General features: G+C 42.0%; 1 protein-coding gene across 2 annotated transcripts in view; it reads left to right on the top strand.

Annotated features, from left to right (window-relative positions):
* Positions 1-12,189, top strand: part of CARHSP1 (calcium regulated heat stable protein 1) — a 64,107-nt gene that overhangs the window by 25,193 nt on the left and 26,725 nt on the right. The gene's annotated exons all lie outside the window — the stretch shown is intronic.

The following is a 12,189-nucleotide window of genomic DNA, read 5'->3' as shown; positions in this document are numbered from 1 at the left end:
ATTTTTGTTACTTTATGAAAACAGCAACACTCTTCCAAGATCTCAGTTTTGTAGCTTGTATCACTTTTGATTAAGCCTGTTATAAGACAAGGCTCCTATCAGAGGCGCCAGTAGAAACAAGAGGTGCCTCCCACAACCTGGGTTTTTTTTGGGGGGGGGCACTGCCAGAAAAGTGGGGGGCATGTGAGGGCTGCCAGAAAAAAAGGGGAGGGACTCGCGGGGGGGCACGCAGACACGGCGGTGGCATGTGACCCTTGTATTGGTGCCTTTGGCTCCTATGTTTCATCAAGGAGTATCAGATGTGAAACAGCATGAAGGTATTTAAGAACCCTCCTACACAAGCATTCAGGTCTTGAGGAGTCTAGGCAAACAACGCAGGCAAACAGCAAAGCTTAATCTTGTTCTTCATAGTAATTTAAAAACAACACTAGCAGCTGTAATGATGCTGCCTCTGGCAGCAGTGGCATAGCCAGGTTTTCAGTGTAGGGGGAAGCAAACATAAAAAAGGCACCCCCCTTGGCTCCTCCTCTGGCCACGCCCCCAGACCCTCCCACTCCCCGCTCAGCTTCCCTCCTGTGCCGCCACCTGTCCCCAGCCTGCTCCTAGCGCTCGGCGCGCTCCATGTTGGGCTCGCCAGCCTGGCGGCCTTAAAGGCACAGGGGCCCTTTCGTCTCTCCCCGCCTGCTGCATTAGCAATGGGTGGGGGAGGCACGGGGAGCACTTGGTCACCGAGCCCTGAGCCGAGGAGCCAGTCCCCTCTCTCCTCCAGCTGCATTTGCCACCTCCACAAGGCTCCTCCGGCCGTGCTGCTGGCCGCGCCAGCCAGCAGGCACTGCTTCCGTGCCAGGCTGCCGCTGCCGCTCCACAGCTCCTCCGGCCATGCTGCTGGGAGCGCCAGCTGGCAGGCACCGCTTCTGCACCTGCCGCCCTGAGGGGAAGGGGCTGCTTTCACTGAACCCTGCTAGCTACGCTACTATCTGGCAGGACACAACGGAGAGTATCAGTTCAGGGCAAAGTGCTTAGAGCAGGGCAGTTGCAGCAGCCAAACAGAGAGGACTTCGGTCTCCCTCCACTCGCTAACCATAAGTCATACAAGCAATTTCCTTAGACATGTCAGTTTCCCAGTATCGCCACCAGTGCCACTCGTTATGGGGACAAATGGTTATGAAAACCAATACCCCAGTAAAAGAAAAAAGGTTCTCCCAATCCCGAAGTACCAAGCCCCAGACTCAGGTCAATATACAAGTCAGCTCTTATCCACAAATCATGCAGTTGCCAATCCTTTAGAATCTATAATCTAAAGTTTATTCATAAAAGAAAGAAATATAGGTGAGAGTTGAAATTGGTTAAATGGAATCAATTACATACAGTAATGGCAAAGTTCTTGGTTCAGGCTTGTAGCAGTGATGGAATAAACTGCAGGTTCAAATCAAGTCTCTGAAGTATATCCAAACCTTGGATGGGTCATTCAGTCCTTTGTTCAGAACTTCAGTGTAGCAGAGTCCCTCCAGAAGTAAGAAGCAGGATTGAAGACAAGATGGAGGGGTTTCCAGGGCCTTTTATATTCTCTGCCATGTGGAAGGACACCCCTTTGTTCTTACTGTGGAAAATCACAGCAGCAAGATGGAGTCTGGAGTCACGTGGGCAAGTCACATGTCCATGCATGTCTCAGTTCTTTTACAGGGAGAGCAGCCATTGCTCACATGCTACCTTGAAGGTTCCCAGGAAGACTTCTCATGTGGATTGGAGTCTCCCAAGGTCCACTGTCAGTTAAATGTTTCTTGATTGGGCACTTAATCTGAATTCCTTTCTTAAAAAGCCGACCAAATGCTTCACTAATGCTGCTTAGAATCAAACACATTGAAATACAAGTACATAGCCAATATTCATAACTCAGCTACAAAAATGATACACGCATGCAGATAGCATAATCATAACCGGCAAATCTTAACCTTTTTATAGACACTTCACACGACAACCTTTGTACAACATTTGCTGCAAATATATAACAGTGGTTGCCACAATGATCTATACCGTTATGTAAATAACGTCACAGCAGCCTATTTAATTTTAAACACAGCAAAAAATATCCGCCTCCCTTTCTATTTCGTATAAGGAGTCTTGAAGTTTAAATCTCCTCTGTGTGATAGATATGCTTACTTTGATCTTCTTAGCTGTTGGAAGTCCAGGGGCTTCAAGCTGCTGGCCCCGTGCTACCCAGGGCCCCTGTGGACAGCCATGTCTGTCTGCCATTAGGAAATTTTTTCCCGAGAACCCCCTGTAACATTTCGTTAACTCCCAGAGGTTCACGAACCCCAGTTTGGTAATCAGTGATCTACACTGAAGTACTACGGTGGCATATATGTACCCAAGCTGAGAGATTTTCTGAAATGTCTCACATACGTTGTCTATTTAGTTTCATGGCCCCTGTCCTGGTCAAAAGTGAGATTAGATTTCCTCTGTAGTCTGTTATGTTGCCAGTAGGAATTCATCATTTAGGGAAAATAGTTTCTGCGTTTTTTGAGAGGTTCGGGGCTTCTTTTAGGATGTGGGGTGGAAAAAGAGGACAATGATAATAAAAACTGACTTTTTACATAGTCTAGAAGTAGGGGTATCTTTTACGTAGTTAATATTCTCTCCCCCTCTCATTTTTTAACCTATCTCAGTAGGTTTTGTAGCACTTAATAGGAAATTTCAGAATAAAGATCACAATATCCCAGAGTAAGAAATAGCTTCCATGTACTTTACTAATGTGACGTGTATTTGACAGATACTATATTTATGTACCACATGTTGGCGTTCCCATGTCATTCAAATGTTCTATTAGTTGTTTGAAAAAAATAAACAGCAAAAAAATACGTATCCCTTTGTAATAGTAGAATAGTCCATGATTTCATGTTCAGTCCTATACCTAGATACACACACACACACACTCTCTCTCTCTCTCTCTCTCTCTTCGATGGAAGATAACATTTGTTAATAATTGCAGAGTATTTTGTATTTAAATCTGCTTGTATCTTAGTTGACATCTGGGTGGGGTTAAAAGCATCTAAGTTAAAAACTCACACCTATGTATAAAGTTACATTGACGCTATAAATGGCACCATCTAAATATTTTTCTATTTCATTTATACATATTAATTATATCGGCTTATTGCCCCCAAAGCCCAAGGCACCTTTGGGGCTCCACTCTGTAGGCACCAGGCAAACATGCTGGAAGTCCATCCCTCAAAGTGTCTGCAATCTTAAAAGCAATAAATAAATAAATAATGCAAAATACAAGCATATTGATCCAGGGTTATGGTTGGAAAATGTCCAGTGAAGTGTGTGTGTTTGTGTGTGAGAGAGAGAGTGTAAGTCTGTTAAAAACCGATGGGTTTATTTTTCAGCAGGGAGCAAGAACTCTGCATTTTCACCTTCTGTTTCTGTTTATTTATTGGCATTTCCATGGCACTCAACACCATAGCATCTAAGAATCTCAGCAGAATCCTGAGTTGAGCCTCATTACCACTTTTGAGTTAACGAAGTATTGTTAACTCCAGTTATACAAGTGGGGAAACTGAGGCATATCATCGTTAAAGGACTTAGTCACACACAGAGATAGTAGTAGTGCCAGAAACGCCTTAATCACTGTTCTATGCCTTAACTTACACTTTCCTCTCTCTTTTCTGTCTTCCCCACGACTAAAACAAAGTGCTATCTACCGGTACCCGTTTCACTTTTGCAAAGGCTCAGTTAAAGAAAATGTTCAGATACCTTCAGAAAACCCTGCATTTATACTTCATGCCATCTGTTTGGGAATAGCTAGCACTGAACTAATGCATAGGGAGTTTTTCACATGGAACTAGACTGTGCTCTGTTGTTGGAGTAGGAAGTGAAAATAGTACTCAGAGATAATGTTTTCCAGTCCACCAGTGTATGTAATTCCAGGCTGAAATGCTTCTTGCTGATGAAACCTCTGTTTCAAATGTAACTACGAGTGGACACAAGCTGCTTTAAAACTATTTGTTCATTTTGAAAATGAGGGTTAGCTTGAACTTATGCAACAAACCACTCTCCCTGTGAACCCTCAGTCATTGCTGAGTTTAAATTTGTTGGCCTAGAAGTATGATTCGTGCTCCGTGGATTTGAGGATCAGATTTAAATCCCAGAAAAACCTTTGAAGAGATTGTAAAAATTGGCTGCACCTATACATTTGTAAGCAAGGGTTTTCATGTGGCTGAGAAACCAGAGTGGAATGCAGGAGATTTGGGTTAAATTTCAGTGTCTGCTGTAGATTCCTGTGTGACCGTGGTCCATGAATAAATCACCTAACCTCTTTGGACTTCCATTTCCCTGTCTGTCAAATGATGATCACAATTCCTGGCTTGCGAGTGTGTTGTGAATATAAAATTCATTACAATCAGTGCTCAGATACCCCCACGTTGGGGGCCATATTCGAATGTACAGAAATACATTTTTAAAAAGCCAAATGTAATGAAGAAAAATCTTTCAGTGGGACCCTCTGCAGTGCTGTCTATTGAGTCTGCAAACAGAGAATCAATAGTTGTGAGAGTTGTGAATTGTCCTCAGTTGTCTTATTATGTTCACAACATAAACTCTGAACCTTATCGATTGAACACTGAAATATCAACATTTTAGCAGAAACAGTCGCCATTTGGGATTGTGGGAAGAGCTTAAGTAGAGTGTCCTCCCATCTGGTTGAAAAGGTCATGAGAGGATTTCCTTCAGTCAAGACTATTCTAGAATAAATTTTATGGGATGGGATTTTAAGAGGAGTCTATGGGAGTTAGTGTCCATTGGGAGTTCATCACATGATTCCCTTACACTCCAGTGAAATCCAAGCTGTGTTACCATTTATCATAGTTTTGACCATGCAGCCTGACCCCTGCAGGAACCTGTTTCAGCTCAGTGCTTTATGACATGTTTTAAATATATTAGCATAAACTTTGACATGATAGTGTTCTCCTTTTCAATAACATTACTGATATTTAGAAAATACTTCATCTCACAGAGATAACATAAACTACAGGAATGCACCAAATTGTCCTTGACCAATGCTCCTACAATTCTTCCCTTGACGTCTTTGACGATAAAGTTGCTTTTGTCAATGGAATATTTTTGTCGTCAGAATACATTTTGATTGTGTAAAACCCCATTTCCAAACAGTGTTAGGAATTTATATTTAAATTGGTTGGATTGTAAGTATTTTGGAAATCTTTTATTTTTCACTCTGTGAAAAATATGCACTGGGGGCATCTCTAAAGAGTGTGTATGGTGTTGAATGTTATAATGTGTCTAGTGAGTTTATGGTTCTGGATTGTTAGCCCAGTAAGAAGCTGGAGATTAAGCCTCTTAAAGTAGCATTTCCCCTGAGGTTTCGGTGGTTCAGTTGGACCCGAGTCCCTCACTCCATTGATGAGTACAGACTGTGATTGATTTGAATGGACATTGGGTAAAATTTTAATAAGTAACTTAGGCTCCTAAATCCCATTGACTTTGAATGAGATTTAGATGCTTTTGAAATGTTGACCTGCTAAATATATTCTACCTGCATGGAAACAAATGCCCCATTTACTTTAGCAGTAATACTCTAAAAGAACATGTTTTGACAAATGCAAACATTTTAAATTACCAGTACATAAAAGGAGTGTGATTCTTCAGGAAGTTATTGATTCATGTTATCTGTAATACTAATCAGATGCAGTCTGGGTGGATTTGATTTTAATCATGATTTAAATAAATCACTAGTTAGGAAGACTCGATTTAATAATGGTTTTCTACATAAAAGTGCATTCTTGTGTGAAGAATATGTATTAAGGTTATAACAATCCACAACTCAGAGGTAGATGTAGGTTTCATTTTTAGAAGGTACACACTATCCATTTTTAAAGTGGTTTATTTTGAAAACTTTTCAGATTAGTTTTACAGCTATATCAGAAAATGAATGATTGTTTGGTTATTTCTTTACCAAAGGTAACTGAAGCAGATATTTATGAAGTCAATGGGAGGTGAACTATCTCCAATTCAACAGGTTACTCCTTAATACTTGGAGGATTTTCTTGCCATGCTGTATTATGAGGAGAACATCACCAGACAGACATCTAAATTGTTTTATTTAACTAAAACAACAATGTTATATATTCTGGATTTTTTTCTTTGCCAGCAAACATATAATATTTTAACAAAACAAGCATATGAGTTTTTGAATTTAAACATTCAAGTTTTCTAAATTCAGATTTGTTTTTGTTAGAATTGTTTTAAGTTAAAATAGTTAAATGAAATATTTAAAAAAAATCCACAAAAATTAAATTGACTATGTCAGCCAGGTCAACTTGAAAAATGTCAAACATTCGCTTCTGCAGCTAACATAGGGCTTATCTACACATTCGTATATTCGAGAGGCACAGACGCTTCCTCTGTTTCATGGTGGAGCAGGAACACTACCAATTTACGGTCCTCCCGTTTAGCCTGTCCACTGCCCCTCGGGTATTCAGGAAATGCATGTCCCTGGTGGCGGCCTACCTCAGGCGCTGGGAGGGTCCAGATCTTCCCCTATCTGGACGATTGGTTGCTCAAGGGCAGCTCCCGGTAGCAGGTGAGCACCACTTTGGGCCTGTTGGTAAATAACACCAAGTCCACGTTAGTCCCGGTATGACACATAGAGTTTATCAGGGACATTTCATCGTCCAGAGCCTCCCTCCCACTGGACAGGTTCGAGACCCTGAAGGGGCTCATTGATATAGTCAGAAGGTTTTCGGTGACAACAGCCAGAGTGTGCCTCCAGCTCTTGGGTCACATGTCAGCGTGCATGTATGTGGTCTGTCACGCCAGACTCAGGATGAGGTCCCTCTAGCTCTGGTTGGCCTTGGAGTTCTCGCAGGCCAGGGACAGGATGGACAAAGCCAGTGATCACCTCCCTATGGTGGGGGTCTTCCCTGAGAAACATGCTCTAAGAGGTTCTGTTCAGGGATAGGATCCCATTGCTGGAACTGGTGTCTGATGCATCAGACCTGGGATAGGGGACGCATGTGGGGAACATTCAGACCCAAGGTCTGTGGTCGGCTCAGGATCTGACCCTCCATAAACATCAGATATCAGAGGGGTAGCCATGTTAGTCTGGATCTGTAAAAGCAGCAAAGAGTTCTGTGGCACCTTATAGACTAACAAACATATTGGAGCATCTGACGAAGTGGATATTCACCCACGAAAGCTCATGCTCCAATACGTTTGTTAGTGTATAAGGTGCCACAGAACTCTGCCACTTTTACATAAACATCAAGGAGCTCAGGGCGGTATGGCTGGCATGCATGGCCTTCCGCTCGCACCTGGAGGGCCGGGTGGTCAGGGTCCTCATGGACAACATGGCCTCAATGTTCTACATCAACAGGCAAGGCAGGGCGTGATCCTCTGCCCTCTGCCACGAAGCCCTCAGGTGGTGGGACTTTTGTATAGTCTACAACATCTGCCTACAGGCCTTCCATCTGCTGGGTACTTGGAACGTGCGAGTGGATTGCTTGAGCAGGGACTTCTCTCAGCACGAGTGGTCTCTCTACCCAGAGGTGGTGCACAGACTTTTCCAAGTGTGGGGAACTCCCTAGGTGGACCTGTTCGTGACTCAGCAGAACTGTCGCTGTCCCTGGTTCTGCTCCGGGGGGGACTGGGACAGGGTGCCATCTCTGATGCCTTCCTCCTGTCCTGGTCAAGCCAGTTTCTCTATACCTTTCTCCTGTTCCCGCTGATCGGCAGGGTCCTGAAAAATATAAATGTTTCCATAACTGCTGTTCTTCGAGATGTGTTGCTCATGGCTATTCCACATTCCTCCCTCCATCCCCTCTGTCGGAGTTGTCTGGAAAGAAGGAACTGAAGATGGGGGGAGTGTGCAGTGCCCCTTATACCATGCCATGGAGGTGCTACTCCATGGATCGCTAGGGCACTTCCATATGGGTACTGCTAGAGGAAAAACTTCCAGCACCGGTGCACGTGGCGAGCATGGACACCTATTGTGGAATAGAGATGAGCAACACATCTTGAACACCAGTTACGGAAAAGGTAACTGTCTTTTTCCTGTTTATTCATAATCTGGAAAAGAAAAACAAGCTTTCCTGCTTTTCCAGGTCCCAAACCATTTCTCAGTTTGGAATGAATTAATCCAATGGAAGAAAATATTCTTTCTACACGGGCAGAAAAAGTTACTGCTGTTAAAAGTGAGATTATCACTTCAGCAGTCTCTGAATCCAAGTGCTTAAGTGACTTCCACCAGTTCACTTTAAACATCTTTAAAACATCATCAGCAAACATGTATTTCTTGAATTGTTCTTATTCCCAAAATGGGTCTCTTTTATGGCCCGCTTCCGTTATAGGTTTTCCCTTCTGGTGTGAGAATGGTATGGTAGATTTCAAATCAACGAAGGCTACACTCAGAAAGACCTCAAGACTTCTGGAATATGCTGCTCAAACAGTTTCACTTTTGTTTCTACTGCCAGTCCCTCCCTTCTCACATTTCTCTCCAGACTTTTTCTCCTTGTCCAGATCTATTCCGCCCCCAACAATTTTCTATTCATTGAACTTTTTGAAACTTTGCACTTTTAGAGAGAAGTAAGGGATTAACTCTGTATACACAAATTTGCAGAGGGACAATAGGATTGAGATCTCTTATTTCTCACCTCTATATATTATTTATTTAAAAACATTTTTGCGGTTAACAACCATGTTATCTTTGGAGACACAAATCCACAGTTTAAGAACTGTAAAGCTAAGCATTTCTGATGGTATCTTCTAGACTGAGCACTGAGTCCCATTGGGTAGATAGAAAGATTAATCTATACTGAAGCCCATGGAACCCCATAAAATTGGGTCCCTAATCCATGAACTACTGGAACTCATTTACAAAACTTTTCTTAAACATTACATAAATAGATTGTCTTATACTATAGAATAAGATTTTATAATCCCTATTCCATGGGGAGATATCTTTGAGCTATAATGTATCTTAATTAAAATAATCTTTAGATAGGTTTTTTCCTCAAAAAGCATTTTATCAAAAAAATCAGATTTAAATAAAAAAATATTGATTTTTATCCACCCTGGATGCAGTGCTCAAGCAAGTAAAACCCCAACAGAAACTGAGGAAAAATCATACAACGGTGTGAACCCTTCCTGAAATGTCTTGTCCAAAAGGGTTCCATGGCATGTAAGACATTGCCAGCAGAGTGCAAACTGGGAAATTGCTTTTATTTCTTTACATCAGTTGATTCACAACTATCTGGCTGTCCTTGCAGCTCTTCTAGTACTGCTGTCTTCACTGTCCGATCCTGTTCTTTTGGTTTATTTGTTGCATTTCCTTGTTGCATCGTGCTTGAAATTGGATGATTAGCCCTTTCAGGCAAGGCCTGTTTCTTGCTCTGTTTTTATTTAACATCTAGGTTCTGATCCTGATTTAGGACCTCCGGGCCCTACTGTAATACGAATAATAAGTGAGAGCCAGGGAAATGCATCTGCTTTGGTCATGGGTGAGGGGAGAGTGGGGGCGGGGGGGAAGGAGAGAGAACAAAGGGTTACATGTATGTTACAAACAAACTGAAAGCCCTTTTTTGGACCTTGATCACATTTTATTTTATGTCAACAATGCAAAGGGCACAGGAGTAGGATAAAGTGAAAGAGTAACGTGAGTCAGCACACTTCTAAATTGTTATAGCCTTTTTGTGTGTAAATATCTTTTCAGGTCATCTATAGATAAATGTGCTTCTGACTGATTCCCATCCTCCTCATTTTACAAAAACCGAGGGGTCCTTGTGGCACCTTCAAGACTGACCAATTTATTTGGGCATAAGCTTTCGTGGGTTAGAACCCACTTCATCAGACATATGAAGTAAAAGATGCAGGAGCAGGCCTAAATACATGAAAGGATGTGGGTTGCTTTACCAAGAGTTAAATCAGTCTAACGAGATAAATCAATTGACAGCAGGATATCAAGGGAGGAGAAATAACTTTTGAAGTGGTAAAGGAGTGGATCATTGCAGACATTTGACAATAAATGTGTTAGTCTCTAAGGTGCCACAGGGACCCCCTTTTTTTTTTTTTAGGGGAAACACAGTTACCTTGTGCTTTGCTTATTATAGATATAAGCAAAATGCCAAGGGTTTCCTCTCTGTGTCACCTGACAAGTGGATTCAAATGTATATAACATTGTAAAAGCCTTGCTTCTTTGTAAATGTTTGTACTGCTGCTGGTACAACAGCCCATATCACCTCTGATTTGTTCAGTTTTCAGACTGGAATTTTAAATCACCTCTGTTTCACTTTTGCTTTAGGGAATGCTCAGCTCTTGAGAGCAAAGAAAATAAATCAAGAGCTTTTAGGGTTTCAGTCGTAATACTGGGGTCTCTTCTTGACTTCCTCAGCAGAAGCTTGCTCAGCAAATCACTGGGAAAAAAATTGGGAAATCCTATGGCTTTGCCTCTGTTGTTCCAATCCCTGCCAAATATTGAACCCACTTACATCAGGGCTGACATTGGTCAGTGACTCTCAGGCTGTGTCTACACTACAGCCTTTGTCAGCAAAACTTACATTGCTCAGGGGTGTGAATATTCCACCTCCCTCCAGCAACATAAGTTACCCCATCATAGGCGTTCACGTGCACACCATTGTGTCGGCGGGAGAGCTTCTCCTGCCAACATAGCTTATGCTGCTCGCGGAGACAGTTTTTTTTATGCCAACAGGAGAGATCTTGCCTGTCAGCATAGAGCGTCTGCACCGGGGCAGCTGTATCGGTACCACCGCCCGCTGCAGTGTTGTACGTATAGATATACCCTAAAGAACCATCTGTGTCCAAATAATCTGAAAAAAGCATTTATTTCAACAGGGCTTTGATGCCCTTGAGAATGTGATGTGAAAAGTTCAAGCCTTGCTAAAGGGAACATGAGGCTCTTGTCTCTTCCACCTTACCCTCTTGACACCTCAAGTAATTAAACCAAAAAAAGTTTTTCCCTTGATGTCTTCATTCTAAAGAGACTGCTCTAATTTTATGCTTGATAGTTTCAATAAGGAACTAATGGGAATGGAATTGTATTGACAGCAAGAATGTGACTCTTTCAACTGTCACCTAAGGATTCACTCCGTAATTCATGGGAAGGGGTGTGTGGGAGTCTGAGTGGGGTGTGAGATGAGTTTCTTTTGTTTAGTTTGAAAAACTCCAATAAGCTTTTGGTCTTGGTGATATCTTTTCTGGAACTGTTCCATTGCTACCGCCTATAGTGTGGATGCAGTTATACCAGTATAGCTCATGCCTCCTTATTCCCAGTTACGCCAGTGTAGCTATATTGGAGTAATCACTTTTATTCTGATATAACTGTGCCCACACTGGGGTAGTTGTACTGCTATATTGTTATAATTAAGCAATACAACTTCTGTGTGTAGAGGAGCCCTTGATCACATTCCTTCAAGTGGATGGATGAGTGGGTGGGGATGTGTCAGAAAGAGACTCAGTGCTTCAAAGTGCTGTTGTTTACTCTTCTGTTATTCACTGAAATATAGATGAAAGTAATAGAAAAGAGAAGCTTAAATCTTAGATGATGTTGTCAGTGGGTTTCTACTCCATGTACCAGCAGCTGTAGCAGTTTTTTATGTATTCAATTAAAAAAAATGCTATTACATTTAAAAATAATTAAACTAGGATCCTTTTGCACTGCCATTTGAAACCAATTCAAGAGCTGCCTCACTCCGGAGAAATACACAGATTATAAGCATATACTGTAGCCCCAACAAGAAGGTGTCTGATTGTAACTGGCCAAAACCATTTTGGGAAGCTCTTCTTTCCCTGACTAGTCCTTTCAGTAAGAGGTTTTTATTTTTTCTGGCATTTGTATTCCTCATCACCACTCCCACGCCTTTAAATGAGGCTTTTCGTGTATGCAACGTGGTCTCAGTCTTGTAATGCTGGGAAAATAAACTCCTGAAAGTTTTGGATTGTTTGTGTAATTAGAAACACAGAACTTGAGATTGTTCAAAGTGGGCAAGGGAAAGACTGACTGGTGTTCATGGGATTGAGATTCTTAATTTAAATATGGAGTATTTGCCCCTCGGTCATTAGTCTGAATCAACCCAGGTGGTAGGGACAGACAGTTACCATTGAACTGCTGTGTGGTCTCAGTCTAGTCATAGTGGGTAGATATGTTCTTATCAATTTGAC

This window comes from Gopherus evgoodei, chromosome 10 (genome assembly GCF_007399415.2).
Source record: "Gopherus evgoodei ecotype Sinaloan lineage chromosome 10, rGopEvg1_v1.p, whole genome shotgun sequence".
Taxonomy (NCBI): domain Eukaryota; kingdom Metazoa; phylum Chordata; order Testudines; family Testudinidae; genus Gopherus; species Gopherus evgoodei.
The sequence above is the reverse complement of the archived record's forward strand: the minus strand, read 5'-3'. Positions and strand labels throughout refer to the sequence as shown.